The sequence below is a fragment of the Diadema setosum genome, chromosome 22 (assembly GCF_964275005.1).
Source record: "Diadema setosum chromosome 22, eeDiaSeto1, whole genome shotgun sequence".
NCBI lineage: Eukaryota > Metazoa > Echinodermata > Echinoidea > Diadematoida > Diadematidae > Diadema > Diadema setosum.
The window spans coordinates 13764922-13784812 of record NC_092706.1 but is presented as its reverse complement, the minus strand read 5'-3'; positions in this window follow the sequence as shown (position 1 = coordinate 13784812).

The following is a 19891-nucleotide window of genomic DNA, read 5'->3' as shown; positions in this document are numbered from 1 at the left end:
GTAAACTTGGATTTTTTTTTTTTAATGACAATAGAAATATTGACATTTTCATCCTTTTAGCTGTCCTGATTTAGTTGACTTTTTTCGGGGGGGGGGAGGGAATAAGAATTCTCGCTGGAATATGGTGAAATCCAGTGCATTGCATGTTGCCATTAGCCTACAAACAAATGGCTTGGGATCAATATTGATAACTGATGTCCGAGTTGGGATAAAGTCTGGAAAGTCTTGAAAATAGTTATCCTTACATTACTTTTGTTATGCAAATGAGATAAAACTGGAATATATATATATATATATATATATATATATATATATATATATATATATTAGTGTTACAATGTAGGATATCATATTCGCATGTTTATTTACCAACATTTCCAATAAAAGGGCCTGACTTCCAGGGCAATAAAAAAAGAAAACAAGCAAAAACGATTGATTATTCGTCTCATTCAGTTGACACATAGGCTATACTGTCCCAATATATTATGCATAATTAAAATCATTTGACAAAGAGCAGGGAGCCTAAAAATGTGTGTTCTTTTCAATAAACTATTGGTATTGACAGCGTGTTTTTACATTGCTTGAGTTGTGTTCTACTCTATTTGAAGAGCTTGCTTTCAAAAGGCTCCAAATCCATTATTTTTCTATAGATTTACACCTTTTGGAGGAAAGCTCTCCATAATAGTACACATGGTTGTAAACCTAATGATTACAATTCGTCTTCTACACTTCTACGTATTACCCCAAAGTGGCGGTGTCAGACTTTTATACCAACTTACTCTTAAAGGGAGGGGAGGGGATGATTAATTTCGAAATTTTCTAACTTCTTATTGGTTCTTGCATAATCATGCGGTCTTTTTCCAGCCTGCTATTGGCTACCAAATCCCATTGGTCCTGTTAAAAATTTGATCAACAGCCAGACTACCTGCTGGTAATCTTCAACACAACTTATGTCCAATTTTTTGGATATCGCTCCGTAAATCGCATCCTAAAACATAGACCCCTCTCGAATATCCTGTCACATAAGACATTGCTTTCGTGCCTTATTCCTTCCTCTCCTATGTCCATAACCATCCCCCGGTCCATATAATCTAAATACCAGAGTTGTCAAAATTTTCCCCTAACATCAGCAACTTTCTTTGCACACACACACACACACACACACACACATATATATATATATATATATATATATATATATATATATACATATGTCAGACGGAAGGAAAACTTGCAGTATAGACGTTGCAGTGGTGTTCAGTCTTGCCTTTATTCCCCGAGCTTTCGGCTATTTCACTAGCCTTTTTCAAGGGCTTGATCAGACATAACATAAAAGCAAAATAGCAACCAATTTGCATGCATTTGAACAGAAATAGAAATAGAAATAGTAATAACAAGAAGCCAATCAAACGGAATACAGGCAGTGACACCAATTCGCATACATTTCAACAGAATAAGGCAGACAACAGAACAAAAACAAAAACAAAACCAAAAACAGAAAACAAAGCAAAAGAAACATGGGCAGCAATATTACATTCGCTCCAACGGAAAGGTAGTATTATCACATACACTTGCGGTGAAAAAGTACAGTTGTAGTAGTAGTTTAGTATAGGTAATACCAACGGTAATACATAAACCAACATAAATTGAAGCACAATAGTTACCTTTAGGGCGTGGGGATTTGCTTGTGTGTGGTGTGTGTGGTGTCCGGAGGGTGAGTGTGAGGGGTTCGTAATGCGGGGGCAGTGAAGTGTGGCGTGGGGGTATTTGGGACGGTGACACAGTAATAATTACATGCCTTTGAGTGTAACAAAGAAAGACAAACTAATAAGGGATGATGAACTGTGCAATTAGGTGAAAAAGCACATGTAGTCTTCACAATGCGGAGACAAAGACGGAGGCGGTCGCTGCCCTCATTGCGAAAATAACACGCGCGCCTCTGCTGACCGCTCTCGCTTTGCTCGCACAAACAGAAACAAAGTAAGACGGTACAACAAAAGTGCATACAAAAAGCGACGGAATTCGTTTAGAAACGTAGCTAGAACGTCCAACAAAGAGCTAATTCCTTCCCAACCCAGTGTACAAATTGTAAATCTTTCTGATTACAACCTCTCTCACTCTGAAGTCACACTTTTGTCCAAAGGGTTGAATTTCTGTCCCACCCCTCCCCTTATCGACACTCTTCAATTACAAGCAGATGTAAATGAACTCAAAAGGAAAATTAGTCTGAAAGCATACTATGCGGAAGAAAATCAAACTGGTCAAAACACGACTGATGCCGAAAGTCGGCACAACCCCCATCCTGAAACAGATAGACTTAAATCGCTAATCAAAAAGAAAAGCCTCTGGACCCCACGCACCGAAAATCCACGCCTGGGTCTGTTTTTTTGAAAACGTAGAGAGAGAAATCTTAGACTCCGCCCGAAAACATGAATCACGGAGGTGTTCGGACAATCTGACCAAAGGTGAACGGAAGGCTTTAAGAGCTCTGAGAAACAATGATCAAATTGTCATCAAGCCAGCCGACAAAGGCTCGGCAGTATTAGTTATGTCATCCCAAAACTATGTCGACGAAGGTCTCCGACAGCTGTCGGACACGGGGACCTACAAAAAGCTCGACCACGATCCAACACAAAACAATCTCCTCAAAGTAAAAGATGCAGTGCAATGTTTGGACGAAGAAAAGAGCATAAAAAAAAGCTCTGATACCCCAAAACTGCTCTAGTCCCAATCTGTATCTTCTGCCTAAACTACACAAAGAAAACAACCCGGGAAGACCGATTGTCTCCGGTTGTGCCTGTCCCACAGTACAGATCTCCAAATACCTAGACTTCCACTTGCGACCCCTGGTTGAAAAAATCCCGTCATATCTTAGAGACACTACTCATTTTCTACAACATATTGAAAAGCTCAATGCTGAGTCTGCCCCATTTTCATCACGCACTATTTTAGTGACAGCCGATGTGTCATCACTCTATACTAACATACCCCATGCTGAAGGACTAAAATCAATACAAAACGCCCTCTCGCTGCGAGAGCACCCCCAACCGCCCACACCACAACTGATGCGCCTACTGGAGCTGGTCCTGACCCTCAACAATTTTCAGTTCCAGGGCACCAACTACCTTCAAATCGAGGGCACAGCTATGGGCACTCCTGTAGCCCCCTCTTACGCTAATCTCTTCATGGCAGAAAAAGAAGAGGCAATCCTCAAATCGATGCACATGCCTATGCTGAAAAAATCATGGCGGCGTTATATAGAGGATATTCAATTCATCTGGATTGGTTCCCCACGCAGCCTGTCAAAATTTCAAAATGACATGAATCAAAAACATGCAACCATCAAATACACGTTTGATTCATCCGACACAAACATCAATTTCTTGGATGTCACCCTCTATCTTGAAGGAGACACCTTACAAACACAACTCCACACTAAACCCACCAACACGCACGCCTACCTACTTCCCTCATCCTGTCATCCCAAACATGTCTTCAACAGCATCCCATATAGTCAAGCAACACGCATCCACCGCATCTGTTCAGACCCCGACAAGACCTCTCACCACTTAGAACAACTAAAAATGCACCTCAAAGACAGAAATTACAATACCAAAATGGTAAACAAACAAATCTCGCGAGCATCACAAATCACTAGGGAAAATCTCCTCTCATACAAGGAACGAACCACAACAAACAACATACACTTCCCTATCACATACACACCCGCCACAGCCAACGTCTCGCGCATCATCCACAAACATTTCTCCATCATCAGCGAATGCGACACCCTACGAAATATCTTCCCAAGGCCACCCATCACATCCTTCCGACGTAGTAGAACGCTACGGGACATGCTAGTGAATGCCAAATCACCCAAACAACACACTCCAGCCACAGATCATGAAGAACATACACAAACACAAACAATATCCATGCTTGTAGATGCAATTCAGGAAGACGCCCTACAAAGCTCTGAATCAACAACAAACACTAACTCACACAATCCTCCAAGCCCACCCCACCCAACCCCACCACAGTTCCACAGCACACCTACAGACATCAGCTCTTCAACGCCTGGTTTCTACCAATGTAAGTCAAAAAAATGCATCCTGCACCAGCACATTCAAGACACACACACATTCACAAGCTCATCAACAAAGAAAACCTACTTCATCACAGACTTTATTAACTGCAAATCATCTTGGGTAATATACCTCATCACATGCTGTCAATGTGGCCTACAGTATGTCGGTAAAACTCAAACGTCTCTGTACACCCGCCTGAACAATTATCAACCACAACACCTCCAGCCGCAAAATCCTTCCCTACACCTTACATTTTAACCTACCAAATCACTCAGTTCGGGATGTACAAATCACAGGTATTGAACTCATCAAAAAGAAGGAAAGCCATATCATACTCAAACGAGAATCGTACTGGATATCTAAACTTCGAACTTTACGTCCACATGGAATTAATGCCGATCCTTAATTTTTCATAGGTTCTGTTTTAATCTCTATCCAGAACGTACGAGAAGTTTTGAAGTTTATTGAGCACCTACTCACAGTGTCAAGAATGTAGGTGCACCTTATTTGCTATAAAGACCTTGTACCTATATCTTATAAAAGAGTTTCACGGCGCGAATGACCTTCAAAGGCATGTAATTATTACTGTGTCACCGTCCCAAATACCCCCACGCCACACTTCACTGCCCCCGCATTACGAACCCATCACACTCACCCTCCGGACACCACACACACCACACACAAGCAAATCCCCACGCCCTCAAGGTAACTATTGTGCTTCAATTTATGTTGGTTTATGTATTACCGTTGGTATTACCTATACTAAACTACTACTACAACTGTACTTTTTCACCGCAAGTGTATGTGATAATACTACCTTTCCGTTGGAGCGAATGTAATATTGCTGCCCATGTTTCTTTTGCTTTGTTTTCTGTTTTTGGTTTTGTTTTTGTTTTTGTTCTGTTGTCTGCCTTATTCTGTTGAAATGTATGCGAATTGGTGTCACTGCCTGTATTCCGTTTGATTGGCTTCTTGTTATTACTATTTCTATTTCTATTTCTGTTCAAATGCATGCAAATTGGTTGCTATTTTGCTTTTATGTTATGTCTCATCAAGCCCTTGAAAAAGGCTAGTGAAATAGCCGAAAGCTCGGGGAATAAAGGCAAGACTGAACACCACTGCAACGTCTATACTGCAAGTTTTCCTTCCGTCTCACATATACCAATGATGCAGTACCCACCACGTACGAGGCCAAGCCCGCTTCACATTATATATATATATACATATATACATAATCATACATGTGTAAAAAGACATGTGTCTGTATACAAATTCAGTCATAAGCGATTGTGTAAACTGATCGAATAGGCCTACACACAACCAGCAAAAATAAAATCAAAGAAAGCCACTCACACTTCGTTTCCATTCACAGACCATGTCAGTTTAGCATTAAGACTACACAAAAGTGACTGTTTTACTTGCCCTTTGGTAAACATTCATTCAAATAAAATGTGCTTATGATAATATGATATGGAATACAGTACGAAGCAATAGGATTTGATATCTCTGTCTTGTTCATAAACTGTGTATGGTCTTTGTTCAAAGTTGTCTCTCAAGCTGAGGACGAAAACCACGAGAAGAGAATGTGACTCCAGCAACGCCCACTGAGGAGCGGCTCAATCCTCACGTGGTGACCAGAAGTCCTGATCATCAATACGATCACAGTTTGCGTGTTCTGGGGTGTGTGTGTGAGAGAGAGAGAGAGAGAGAGAGAGAGAGAGTGTGTGTGTGTGTGTGTGTGTATGCGTGTGTGTGTATGAGAGAGAGAGAGAGAGTGTGTGTGTGTATGTGTGCGTGTGAATGTGTGCATGTTCAAGTTCAAGTTCAAGTTTATTTTCATATGTCCACTTTCTCAGTGATGGGATTACAAAATGATTGACAATATTAAAACAGAAATACAAAATATATACAACCATATCTTTTGATTGGAGAAGAAAAAAACAAACAAAAACATATATATGGTCATATCATCTCAGGATGTTACAAGTAAATGTGAAAAATATGATGGGCCTACATGAAAGTAATGACGCTTGTAAAACTGTAGGTTCCCGAATTCTTATCTTGACCAACAAAAATTATACCAGTGCAAAAATCAATATAGGAATGAACTAATGAACCACATGAATATCGCTCAAACCAAACTGTACAGATCTCGCCGTGTTTGAAAAAGAATGCAATAGGTTTCATATAACGGTGCCATTAAATAACTTGGTGCTGCGGACAAAGACAAAAGACTGGGAGTATATAAAAAAAAAAGTTGCTAAAAGCCTGGAAGAGTGTATCCACTAGTAATAGCTGGTTTAATTTGCGTTTGAAGGTGAATAGGGATAAAGAAAAAGTAATATCTTGAGGGAGGTCATTCCAGTATCTGGGTCCAGTAAACATAATTGTTTTCTTTGCAAAATAGTGTGAGTACGGGGAAGGTGATAGGCGTCACTCTGATGAGTGGGCTAACAGTGAATAGAGCGATTTCTTTTGAACATGTGGATAAAAACAGATGGTAATAATTCATTAGTTGTTAGTTTATACATGAAAATCCCGAGATTATAATAAAATAGGTCTGGAATTTTCAGAATTCTGTTTTGGTGAAAAAAGCAGTTGGTATGAGCAAAATATCCTGCATGGTTTATGATTCTTATTGAATACGAAGACGGGAATCTAATAATGAATTAATTGCATTTCCCCACGCCAAAATTCCATAATTTAAGTGTGGAGATATTAAGGAAGAATATATGCTCTGCAAAATATAAACAGGAAAAATGTTTAAGCTTATTTAAAATCCCGATATTCATGGACAAAATTTTACTTACAAAATTAATATGAGTTTTCCAGAATAATTCTCGGTCAATCCAAAGCCCTAAAAACTGTGTGTTAAACATATATCATTTATTTTGATCTCATGTGGGACAACATTCAAGAATTACTGAATACCATATAATGAGTTTTTCTTATTCAGAGATAATTTGTTCGCATAAATCCAGGATTGCACAGGCCTAAGCTCAGTATTCATCATGTTAATTAATGTATTAGTGTATTATGTATTAATGTATTATCGATGTGAACAAAACAGACTTGTGTCATCAGCAAAACAGACGAATGATAAAATTTGCGATGATTTCTGAAGATCATTTATGTATAAGATAAATAAAAGTGGCCCCAATAGGGAGCCCTGTGGGACTCCACATGAGGTTTTAACTGCGAATAGCCGTTAATGTTAACATATTGCTTTCTATCTCTTAAATAACTCTTCAACCATTCTAAAGGCGTCCCGCGGATTCCACAATGACACAGTTTATAAAATAGAATTTCATCAGGCTGTTCATGATCTATCGTATCGAGAGCTGTACTAAAGTCAAGAAAAACTCCAATTGTATGCTCAAAATTATCAATAGCATGAGCATGTCTATAGAATGCAATGTATGATATGCATATATAATTATAGATGATTATAGATGTTGTTTGGTGTCTGCGTGTGTTGGGGGATGCAGGTTAGTGTATTTTATCTGGTATGTCGTGATATTGGTTTAGTCCGGGACTGTTAGGGGGATGGAAGTAAGAAATTAAAATAAAGGGGTGGAGAATGGATTATGTTGTAGAGGATGTTTAAAGGATGTGGCTTATCGTTTTGGTAATGAGAGGATTTGGAATAGTGGTACAGATATGTTATTTATAATTATGCAGTATAATTAGTTTTCTATGTTATAAAATATATGATGTACATTGTATTTAAATATTAACTGCCATTTCAACCAACCATCTAATAATTTCTCGTTTGCGTTTAGCTTTTAGTATGAAGATCAAGGTGACCAATCTCGACTAGCACGTGTGCTAACTTTTGGTTTCCTTGTTAACAACAACAACTTTGTTGAATTACGCTACATGTATCACATTTAAATCTCAAATGTCTTCATTTAATCATGTTATTGTAAAGGAGTAATAGATAAGTATTTTTTTCCATACATGTATGTAAATACAATTGTATAATAATTGAAATGTATATGTTCAAATGCTGTTGCTAATAAAACTTCAAACTTCAAACTTCAAGTGTTTATAAGTGAGAATAAAATAATGTGGGATTAGTAGGACGAGTAGGACGAGATAGGCAAGTTGGTCGGGGTGAGTGTTTAGGTATAGGTGGGCAGGAGGGGTTTTGTCTGTTTGCTTTTTATGATTATCCTTTGTCATCTAATCACAATGATTTAGTATCAAAGTTATGTGAAATGCTTTTCCTTATATTAAATATATATATATATATATATATATATATATATATATATATTATATAACATATATATATATATATACATATGTGTGTGTGTGTGTGTGTGAGAGAGAGAGAGAGAGAAACGGTCAATAGGGCGAATATACGTCTGAAAACGATGTATCTTGAGGGGAATTCGTTCCAAAGGGGAAATTTTTTATTCCCCTTAAGGTTTTGACAATATTTTTCAATGCCTTATCAGTGATCTGGGGCCTAAGTCTACTCTACAGTAAGACACATATGTCGTAGTATGTGTAGATTGAGGATTGAGGGAGATTGTCAGCGATGCAAAAGAAAAAAGTGTGTAATATATTGGATGTGCATAGAAAATGGGTATATAGGGGAATGTAGATATTTCTGACTTTTTCTCAGAAAAAAAAAGGTGTACTTTCTCATAAATATACAGAATTTAGTGGTATATGAGATGCATTTTGTGCTCTTGTCAATTCAATGCTTCATTGAGCCCATATTAATGCATAATTTTTCAAAAAAGGCAATATTTGCATTTTTTATGAATATCATTATGCTTTTTATCAAGATTCCCCCAACTATCATTTATTCCGCATTTCTCCTTATGGCTGGATATAGCGTGTCATATATATACACACATATATATATAAGGGGAAAATCGTATTTGTTTCATGATAGTAACACATTTAAAGTGACTGAATACAATTCAGTGGCATTACATACAGAATGTAGAATCAGATATACAAATTCTTGGAAAAAAATAATGTGCGTGAGTGTGAGATGGTCTAAGACCAACAAACGGTTAAAAAATGTTTCGATACATTAGACATTTGATTACTATACTATCATGAATAGTTATGTCGTATACTATGCATATGGATTATGATATGTAAGTGTATGTGTATACGTATGGGGGGGGGCGACCTGCTACTGGTTAGCTGTAGCCCAAAACTACCTGCTTCAGGGTCGAGCTTTCTGCAACTAAACCGTAAACCCCACTGGCTTCTCAGGAGGGAAGTTGGTGAGGAGGGTGGCTGGGCAAAACAAAAACAAAAAAACAAGATCCATCTTAAGGGCGTATGACCTCAACCTTGAGCCATCAACCATCCAGCAACACGGAGTCAGGTCAAGTTTTTCTCAGGTTTGAAGGTCTGGAGGGACTTGCTACTGGTAACCTGTAACCCAGTACTGCCTGTTTCAGGGTCGAGCCTTCGGCGACTAAACGTAAACCCCACTGGCTTCCTTCCCAGGAGGGAAGTTGGTGAGGAGGGTGGCTGGGCACCTTGATGGAATGAAAAACAAGATCCATCTGAAAAGCGTATGCGCTCAACCTTGAGCCATCGGCCACCCAGCAACACGGAGTGGAGCCCCGATAGGCTGTCTGTGCATAAAATCTGTCAACATTCCGGCAGCTCCTGCAGCCAAACTGATACCAAGCGTACTGCATCGCATTCCTTTGGACTCAACCAGCAAGGCCGAGAGGGGTCCTCTGATGTGTGGGCAACTCAGGATATCCATACACTTGCCCAGGCTTATGCCCTGGAGAGGACACTAAATTTTCACTATGAAGCGTAAGCACAACACGGAAGTCAACAGTTACGGGATATAGTAGTCCAACTAGATTGGCGTAAAGTAGGGCGCTACGGGTTGTCTTCGACGATATTATCATTGGATAGCTACCGCCCGCCTCAAGCTGGGCAGCCCAGCCGATAAGGTGCTGACCCATCACAGTCCACCTGATTCCATGGGTGCTTGGAGCTAGAGCAAAACTCAAAAAGTAGACTATAACACTACACCAGCAAATTCATGAGGAAGACAAGGAAACTATCTATCCTACGACTAGCAACCGGGAACGTGCAAACCGTGTGTACTGATCTTTCTATTGACTTATACCAGATTTCCAACCCTAGAAAAACTGCCATGATTGACCGCGAACTTATTCCAAGTGCTGTAATCACGATTTGTATTTGGATGCTCCAGTCTGAAGGATATAATAGGAACACTGGCTGGGCTCAAGAAAGACACCCGGAACAGCCATTAGTGGTGCTGGTTGTTATGAGTCACGGGGTACAGGAAGGAATCTACGGCTGCAATGATGTCAATCAAAGAGATGTTCTCGGGAAAGAACTGCCCCGCTCTCATCGGGAAACCCAAGATCTTCTTCCAAGCATGCCGAGGAAGTAAGAAATATTTTATTTTATTTCATTAATTTGTTTCCATATCCAAATAATACGAAAGAATTACAAAGTAGCATTATCCATTTCTACTTTAAGAAGGTGAAATGTCATAAACCATGCACTGATACAAAAATGCACAACGATAATAATACAAGAGTATAGTCAATGAACAGCTGCACTTGAAACTCGTATCTACCAACCTGTCCCAAAACCCGATACCTGGTTTCAGCTGACAACAAACTTTTACCTCATGGTGATTGCATATAATAATAATAATAATAATAACAAGTTCTTATATAGCGCATTTCAAACTTGAAAAGAATTTCAATGCGCTTTACAAACAAACAAACAAACAAACAAATTATACCATAATATAAAATATAACAGAAATTACAAATTACTAAGCACAATATATTAGAGTTGCCAGTACTACTGAGACAACTGCATTAATGACTTCAAATTTAACAATCATAGGCTACTTTGTATAGATAAGTTTTGAGTTTTTGCTTGAAATTGTCTGTTGGCATCTGACTTCTCAGTGGGTCTGGCAGAGAATTCCATAAAGTGGGTGCGACAAAAGAAAAAACCCTTTCCCCATAAGACTTTGTTCGCATGGTGGGTACGACAAGTAAGTTTCGAGCAGAGGATCGGAGACATCTAGAAGGCTTGTATGGGGTTATGAGTTCTGTAATGTAGTGCGGGGCTGTTCCATGTAGTGCTTTGAAAGTGATGAGGAGAATCTTGTATTGGATGCGATACCTTATAGGAAGCCAGTGCAGATTTTGAAGGATTGGGGTTATGCGTTCACGTTTCTTGGTAAGTGTAACAAGGCGGGCAGCGGAATTTTGAATTCTTTGATGTTTGGAGACCTGTTTGTCCGGCAGACCAATGAGGAGACTGTTGCAACAGTCCAAGATTGATGAGACAAGAGCGTGGACCACAATTTCAGTAGTGGATTTACTGAGATAACTTCGAATTTTCCCTATTTTGCTCAAAGCGTAAGATCCGCGACGGCAAATGTTGTTTATGTGACTGTTCATGTTGAGGTGACTGTCCAAAAGCACACCAAGGTCACGGACAGATGAAGAAAAATTAACTACAAGATTGCCAACAGACAAAGGGGTGAGTTCTTTACATGGCTTCATGTTGGAACGAATGTGAAGCAATTCCATTTTACTGTCATTTAGTACTAGAGAATTGTTGGACATCCAGCGACGGACTTCATGCAGACATCGGGCCAGTTCTTCGAGAGTGTGTTCCATGTCAATGGGGTCTACGGTGATATACAACTGTGTGTCATCAGCATACATGGCACAGCTCAAACCATGCGATTCAATGATGTCTTGAACTGGTGTTGTGTAACACAAAGAGGAGTGGACCAATCACTGATCCCTGCGGTACTCCAAATTCTAATGGTGCACAGGAAGATACATGTTGTCCTAATACCACTTGCTGTCGTCTTTCCTTCAGGTAAGACTCAATCCATTCTGCTGGAGTACCAGATATCCAAAAACGTTGCCTCATTCTATGGGATAAAATTGTATGGTCAACGGTATCAAAAGCCGCAGTCAGATCAAGCAGGATGACCACGGCTTCCTTTCTTGCATCAAGGCCAAGGAGAAGATCATTCATCACTCTCACAAGAGCCGTCTCAACACTGTGATCTTGTCGATAAGCAGATTGTGATTTAGCTAAGAGAGAATGTGAGTGAAGATGAGCAGTGAACTGGCTACAGGCTGCTCGCTCGATAACTTTGGCTAAAAAAGGAAGGTTGGAGATTGGTCGGTAATTCTTCAATATTTCAGAGTCAAGATTGGGCTTCTTTAGAATAGGTGTGATTAAAGCAGTCTTGAGGTCACGTGGAAAGATCCCTGATGCTAATGACTGATTTGTTATATCAGTGATAGCTGGAAGGAGAATGTCGACACATTTTCCTATGACAGATGCAGGGAGCGGATCAAGCTGACATGTCTTTATCTTGGATGTAGTAATAATCTTCTGAACATCAGATTGACTGACAGCATCGAATATCTTTAACATGAACTCCTGTGGAGCCTCTGCTGAGTCGTTCAATGATGCACTGTGAACTTCACTTGCTGTAGGTACAAGAGAATGGCATAAGTCTGAGACTTTTGCTTGAAAACTGTTGAGAAACAGTTCAGCTAGCTCTTGTTTCGAACTATGAGATGGAAGTGGAGAGGTGTTGTTGCCACTTGAGATGCCGTTTACGAACTGGAACAGTTCCTTCTGGCAGCATGTTTCCATCTTCTCTCGATAATTTCTCCTAGCTATTTTGAGAGCAGAATGATACACACACAAAGCAGACCTCATTGACATTTTATCAACAGTCAGATGAGACTTCCTCCATTTTCTTTCAGCTGAACGGACTTTGCGCCTAAGAGTAATAAGGTGGTGGTCAAACCAAGGCGCTTGAGGTCTTAACTGGACACTGGCAGACTTCACAGGCGCATGATGATTAAGTGTCTTCAAGAGTGAGGAGTTATAGAGGTTGACCTTTTGGTCTATGTTGAGGTGATCAAGATCCTCAGAAGCCGCAAACAAGTTCTCCAGGTCTCTTCTGAAGATGTCACAGTCAATGTCACGAAGCTTCCGAAAACAAAATGTTTTTCTAACTGGCATTGGCCGTGACAATGCTACTGTAAAGACAATGGCACTGTGATCTGAAGGCATTGCATCTCGAAGATATAGCTCCTTAATGCATTCATTGGCTTCTCTTGTAATGACTAGATCCAAGGTATGCCCCCTTGCATGCGTAGGCTGAGAGACCAGCTGCTTCAGATTAGCAGAAAAGAGCAGATCTGTGAGTGATTTGATTTGATGTGATATCATTAATCAAACTAGTATGATAAGTCTGTAATAGGTGTTACATGTTACACAGAAGCCGTGTTTTCACACATTGATCAGTGTACACAGTTATATTACATTTTCATCCCAGGAACTGATGAGGAAAAAGAATTCCTTTCCACATTCAAAAAAAATAATGATTGATGTCTTCTGTTCCTTTACGACAGACACATTAACAAATAGCGCCACCGACGACCGACTTCTGTCAGTCGTACCAACATCACACAACATGGAGGACGCGGGTATCCTCAACACATTTGCGAAGAGGCATCGATCCAGCGAGAGACAGTGAACTACAAATCCTGAGTAGCGGAAGTACGGAAACAGATCCCTTGCCAGCACTCGAAACGGACGGCGCTCCTGATAATACCGACATGTACATCGTCCATGCAACCTCAGAAGGTAAAACTCACAACGTTGAACAAAAAAAAAAGAGAAAAAGAAACAATCTCATTCTACTTGTTGCTGTAATGTCAAGTTTATGAAAACAAAATGAAAGAGCAATGTGATGATTGTATAAGCATACCAAAGTGAAAATAAAAAAGTTCAATTTGTCGAAATCAGGATTAAAGAAAGATGGTGAAATGATGAATCTTTGCGATTTTATAAAACGTTTTGATGGTCGTTGTCGTGGTGATTGCATGATCCGCTTTAAGAAATTTACGTTCATTACATCAACGTTATGTACACATTCAAAATCATGTGTTGGGAGTGCACTCCCGCGATATAACGAACACGGTTACAACAAAATTCCTGTTACAACAAAGTAAAAATTCACGCCGCAATATCATTAGCTCTTTGTTTTGTTTTTTTATTGTTTATTCATTCTGTTATAACAAAACTTTGTTATAACTAAAGAAAACTGCCGGTTCAGAGGACTTAGTCACAACGAGAGTACCCTGGAAAAGAACTGCAATAAGAATAATAATTGAATAGACGAAACTAAGGATAACTCATTTGTAACTGAACCGCCCGAAATCGGAAGTCGTAGGTCAACAGAAGTATGTTTGAATAACTTCTGTAACACACCATTCTATTGATATATATGCCTGCTCTTTTTCGGATGACTTTTAAATAATTGTAACTCTTAATAACATAGGAATCAAATCATTGAGAAAGTTGTCAAGACGAGAGCAATATTGCTGAAGAAAGTCGAATCCTATGGAACTGGAGGCAGACGCGCTAGCGACCGTGGACAAATCAACATAATTGTTGCGCTTGAAGGCGTCTGTCAACAACCCCCTATCGCTTTTATACTATTAGTACAGTAAATCCGATGCGTCTTACAGAATGTACACTTTTGCATGGAGTTACAATTTGAGAATGCACAAGAACACGAGGCAAAATAAGTATCTTCGTCATGAAGCCCAATCTATTTAAAACAAATTAAAAAGACACACATAGGCCCCGAGCTATAACTAAATTAATGCAAGTCTCCTTTTAAATCAAATCTAATTATTTGAAACACGATTGCCCTTTTACGAATTTGAACGACCAACGAAATGTCGGCGCTTGAAATTCATTTAAATGCTCATTGCTGAAATCACGCTTATATTTTAGATTTGAAATGCCTAAAAATGCATTAAATTTGAAGGACCTTGTTTTGAATTTTGATATCACAACCAGCGCTGCGAACTTGAAACAACTGAAACTGAATGCTCAGAATATGAACTTGAATGACAAAACTATGAATTCCCTAGGGAGAGGAAACGTAAGAAACTTGATTTGCATGTTTTTGCAATTTGCACGGCAGGAAAGCTATCTGCTTTGAGTGTTTAGTATCTACGGTTTGCAATTTCTAAATGGTTATTATTTCGCCGTCTTCTTCTTTGTGGTCTTTGTAGGTGGACAAACGTGTAACTATGTTAAAGGGAGAGATCGAATTCAACTGGAATAAGCATACCACCTATCAAACACCTCATTCAATCAAGCAAGGGATCCAGAAAGCAAAAATCTACTTCTTTGCTAAGTACCCACCAGATAGAACCACCGTGCAGGACAACGGGGTCAAAAGACGGACAAGTCAAACGAGTTTGGTCTGGAGCCTGAGACAGCTCAGAAGAGCTAGATGACCAATTTTGAGGTAGCAGTAGATATAAAGGGATATATCAGCTCGGTTAAAAGTTATTTTGAAGGGAAAGGTAAAATTTGGAAAGTACATCGGTTAAAGTTTTAATCAAAATTGGATAGAAATTCAGAAAGATATGAAAAAGTTTTGGCAAGATAGTTCTGGATAAGTTGATCTGAATATGCATATCAGTAAGCTGATGATATCATCACCTTCCAATTTTCTATTGGTCGCATCCAAACATTGTTTTGTTTTGTTTTGTTTTGTTTTGTTTTGTTTTGGTTTGGTTTGGTTTGGTTTGTTTGTTTGTTTTTTTTTTTTTTTTTTGCTATGAAATTGTAATATGTAATCATTCCTGGCTGAATAACTGTATGGCAAGAGTGGATAACATAAGTTTACTCATGTACATATTCATGACTGTTCGGAAAGTGCTTTGAAAAAAAAATAGCAACACTGTACAATTTCATAACTTTCCTAATTCTTATTCAATGAAGTCACATTTTCATATCAAATGCTTATAGAATTTAAATCTTTCTTATCGGACTAGCTTTTAACAGGTACGGAATCCCCCTTTATGGAATTGTGATGTTGTATATATCATGATATCACATGACTGTATCAAACGACGTTTACATGTCTTAGGTGAAGTATGATACTTCCGTAGTTACTGTAACAATAAGCAAAGAAAATGATGTCAGTTTAATCATTACTTTCAGTGATAACTGCAGTCATTATGATCTAGATTTGTTAACCTACAAGATAAGCATTGCAAAGCTACACTCTTAAAACATCCGGGTCAGAACTGACCCGGAAAGGGTCCGTTGGAGTCATACCCCGTTCCGGGTCAGAAATGACAAGGAATGGGGTCAGATATGACCCTATTTAGAGTCATGAATTGGGTCAGGTGACCCCATTACGGATCTTCATGACCAAATTCCATGTCATTTTTTACCCAGAACAGGGTGTGACCCCAACGGACCCGGTTCCTGGTTAGTTCTGACCCGGATTTTTTTAGAGTGTACTAATACTATATTCCCATTATTCCAAACGCCTGCGTGGTGACACTGGCAAACAAGCAATTTTAGAATACGGCCAAAGTGTTTGTCAACTAGAAGATAGACGACAGTTAAAAAAAAAAAAAAAAAACGAATGAAACAACATTATATTCATGCCATTTGAACAGCTTCTTTCATGGAGTCATTTCTTCCGTATAACAATTTTGCTTCATTTGTGTCACTTTATCACTAGAATTGGAATTGTACTCGGCTTAGGAAAATGCCTCTATTGCTTTGGATGGGTGCTTTCTTCATCTTCAGGTATTATCCTCAAGCCCATAGAATTGTAACATTTTTCATAAGCTTCTTTATACCTCATATTATATATAAATAGATAAATATATGCATATATAATATATAGTATATATATATATATATATATCTCATTTCATTTCATTTCATATATATATATATATATATATATATATATATATAGCTATATATATATATATATATATATATATATAGCTAAGCTATCCTTATATATATATATATATATATATATATATATATATAAGGATAGCTTAGCTAGCGTAGGTAATACTTTTGAATCGCCAAAAAATATTTCTCCAATGATTAATTCCATGAAATAAAACGAATTCAATGTGACCTACTTGTCTCGATGCAACATTTTTTGAGAAACGACTCAACGAGGCCCCATCCATTTCCAGCTTCTGCGTTCGTATCTCTGTCATTTACTGAGAAAGATATTACTTGCTATATATTCATCTTATTTATATGTTTTGTATATGTTAATGGCAAAAGACTATTGCTTGCTTTTCTCCTTGTGTAGCGTCAATTTGCATAATTTTGATTATGACATTACGTATTGTGTGTATTGTTACCAACAAAATCACGTTGTGAGTGATAGCACAAATTCACAATGAATTAGTGTTCCGGCCATTTATAAGTAATTGTATTTCCGGTACAAACATTGCTCTGTACAATTGTCAATAAAATCGTTTGCATTGCATGAATATTATGCGATCACTCAAACGTGTTTCCGCGTAATTCCCGCAACTTGTCCGGAAGATGATGCTCGATATTCGATATTCACAATGACATTCACATTATTCTCAATAATAACGAACAATAACAATCACCTTCCGCCCCGCATTCCACACATTTTGAACGCTACTGGTTCTATGCCAAGCCAAATACTCGCTGGTTTCGGCATCTCTAAGAGTGCAAAATGATCACATTTTGAAAATTGCATGGGTTGACAAAAATGGTCCTGAATTCATAACGCATCAACCAAAATTAAAGAATTTGATGTCACTTTATTGGAAAAAGAATGGCCTTTCCAATAGTATGGAAAATAATGACATATTTGCAACGATATTGCTGAAATGAAAGATCTTAAGTGTTCCTTTTTCTGGGCCACCATGTATAGTCGTAGACCCCTTCAACCAAGGAGATTCGAGAGATGGAGTTACAACTGACTATAATAATTCAATCAGCTGTCAGTTTTCTATGGATGGACAAAAAAAAAAATTCCACAGGTGCATTTGTGCCTTTGATGTTTGATGCTTGAAGCCTCCATCTTTCTGAGCAATCTGAAGATTTAACGGCAACATAATATCGGGTATATGCTGATCGTTTATTTATCAAATGCAATGATATTCCATCTAATGATAAAGCAAATAAAACAAAAATCAATTCCGTTCGAAAATATGTGCAAAAATGTAAATCTGAGCTGTATTTTGTGAAAGTGTTTAAAATTTGACCCTCATGGAAAGCCGGTTTTATCACTTTTCCGATTATTTTCGCCAAATGAAACTAATATGGTATCATCTTTACGTATAGTTATTTATAAATTAATATGTCAGATTAACGTACAGACACGTACAGTCGAGTAATTTTGATATCTATTACAGCAATAATTATTTGAGCAATCTCAATTCGCGCACTCCCGTGCCTTAACCATTGTCTACCGCCCATCGTTTGTAAGTAGGGATAGCGAAAAGTAATTACCATCATAAAGATATATCTTATCTTCCCTAGACAGTGGCTGGTCATTAGGTCCCCCACAAATGGTTTGTTTGCCCTTCGCGACCGACCGAAAATCACGGAAATTTCGGGTCGGTTTTTTTTTTTTTTCTCTCTCTCTCTCTCTCTCTTTCAAGTTTTTTTTTTCCACAAATTTCATCTTCTGCAAATTTGTGAACAGCTTTGGACCCAAAATTATCCATTTTAAGCTAAAGAAAGAAAGAAAAAAAGTCTAAAAATGTTTTTTCATCTCATCGACCCGTCGTTATCGTGTTCGGGCGGGGCCGCAGGCTACGTTTTACAGCATGCATTGCATGCTAGCTACCTATTTGGCTCACGTGCATATAGGTAGTGCGCTAGCTAGCTAGTGCGACCGTACCGGCCGCGGCGCAGCGCAGCGCGACTGCCAAGATGGCTACTTTTGCAGCATCCGTTACCAGCTGTCATGGCACCAAAACTGTTTGGAGTTCATTTGCCAGCATCTCACTGGAAGGTACTTTTTTGGAGCTGTTTGCAAAATCAAACAAAGGATGCGTTTATCATCTTTCCACTGTTTGAAACGGCTTTCAAAAGCCGTTTCCAAAGCCCCTTAAAAACGGCTTCCAAAATAGTTGCGTTTGGATCAACTCATCGCGAATATGAAAACTAATTTCCCCTATACAGAGTAAGATCACGATGCGGATCGCTACCCAAGTCTTACTCCTTTTGCCGCCAAAACATACCTACTGACAATAGCAACAATGTTTTAGTTCATGCATAAATCTAGCGGATTAGTGACGACAACTCACAATTCCCAAATCTCTAGAGAGATTTTGAGAGAGCGGGATCGGTAACCTGGGCCCGTTTCTAGACACTGCACGTTTTAAATTTGATTTGAAAAATCAAACGCATATTCCCCAAATTGCAAGCAACTTTGCGATTTAAGTGCGTTGCTGCGAAGATATACGTGTGAATTCGTATGATTCTGTCGAGATAATTTTTCAGTGCAGACTGAATTGAAATAGGATGTGTGATTTTCCTTCCCTAAGTCGCCATATTTGTTTTGCTTAAATTTCTATTGCCATACTCTGAAAATGAATTGTTCTCGCGCTCCGATTCGCAACATTACCGCTTTGTACGGTGCGGCCAGTCTGAAATAAAAAGAAGAAGAAAAGTTTGTTAATCCGAAAACGACATCTTTTGGATTACTAACCTTCGTAAAGATAAATCTCTTTCCATCGTCGGACTAATTTAACTTTGGACTGAGATCTAAACCTTCGGCATAGCGAACTGTAACAATAATTTGCTACTATTTTTTCATTGACATTTCGTGAAGCAGCATGCGTTTCGGTAGTTTGAAACGTGTAAATGTTGAGATGTCTTTCCCCTGCTAGTGCAGACTAAGTTCGGTCACGGCGAAAGTTCCGTTACGAATTAAA